The sequence below is a fragment of the Aplysia californica genome, unplaced genomic scaffold, assembly GCF_000002075.1.
Source record: "Aplysia californica isolate F4 #8 unplaced genomic scaffold, AplCal3.0 scaffold00083, whole genome shotgun sequence".
NCBI classification, from domain to species: Eukaryota; Metazoa; Mollusca; class Gastropoda; order Aplysiida; family Aplysiidae; genus Aplysia; species Aplysia californica.
The window spans coordinates 1,311,575-1,312,719 of record NW_004797353.1 but is presented as its reverse complement, the minus strand read 5'-3'; the positions used below and the strand labels follow the sequence as shown (position 1 = coordinate 1,312,719).

General features: G+C 44.0%; 1 protein-coding gene across 1 annotated transcript in view; it reads left to right on the top strand.

Annotated features, from left to right (window-relative positions):
- The first annotated feature begins 74 nt into the window (after nt 1–74).
- Nucleotides 75–1,145, top strand: part of LOC101845310 — a 71,002-nt gene continuing 69,931 nt past the window's right edge. The window contains exon 1 of the mRNA XM_035968800.1: nt 75–532. The gene's annotated coding sequence lies outside the window, so the exon portion shown is untranslated. The remainder of the gene's footprint in view (nt 533–1,145) is intronic.

Genomic DNA, 1,145 nt, shown 5'->3' with positions numbered 1-1,145 from the left:
CCCACCCTGGCTCACCGCTCGACTCACGTACGCCCCTTCCCGTCAGTGTGACAAGCTGGCAACTGACGGCATGACGGCACGGCCGAGCAGCAGTGAGAGAAGTCCACGGCGAGCCTCATTGACTCATTGATTCACCGCGCTGCTGCCACCGTGACGCGGGCTGGCTTCTTGTTTTATCCGCCCTCTCCCCTCCCTTCCTCTCACCTCTCCCTCCTCTCCCCTCCCCTCATAGACTCATCCATGGTCATAGCATCTACCTACCAGCCAGCCATATCGCGCTTCGCGTCTCTCCAGCTCAGCATGTCGCTCCCAATTAATGCATTATAAAACGGACCCGGCTCTGCATCCCATGTCAAAGTTTTCACGCTGGTCAGAGTCAGAGCAGCATGTGGCATTGTGGTTGCTCCAGGAATGTCCAGGACTATGACCCGACTCTCGCACAGTTTGAATCAAACATTTAACAACCCTCTTTCTTTCTACGGCCGTTGGACTATCGACAGGCGAGCGGCTTTCTTCCCATCCTGCTCCCAAGGTAAGATTATTCCCTTAGTGTGAATCTTATTGATTTCCGTCAGGAACGTAGACCCTGAAACAATTCCGTAATTGTGCTTCTCTCTTTGAAATTTCCCAGAAGAATTGGGTTTTGTTTTTGTTTTTTAATTGTTTCGGGTTTCAGTAAGCAAAAGTCGGGAATGGAACTCTTTAAACTCTTTTCAAAAGTCTGTTACTTAAAAAAAACAATTTTATCGAACATCTTTGACCGAAAAAAACAAGAGCAACGAAACAAACAAACAAACTAAAAAAAAGGAAACGCCAAGAAGAACAAACAAAACCAAAAACAGAAGAAAAATAACCAATGACAAACACAAACAAACAATGGTCGAATAAAGAATAACTAGAATCTAGCAGGCCAATATAATAATATTCATGGGGGGAAAAAAGAAACAGAGAAGATAGGAAAGAGACAAAGAGCAAGATGGTGGAAAGAGACAGAGAGAAAGAAGAAGAAAGAAGTAAAACGAGAAATAGAAAGAAAAAGCAAGGGGGGAAAAAGAGATAAAAGGAAAGAAGAAGAAAGACAGAACTATCAATAACTGTATCTGTATGTATGTGTGTATTTGTATCGGATCTGTGCCTGTATATAT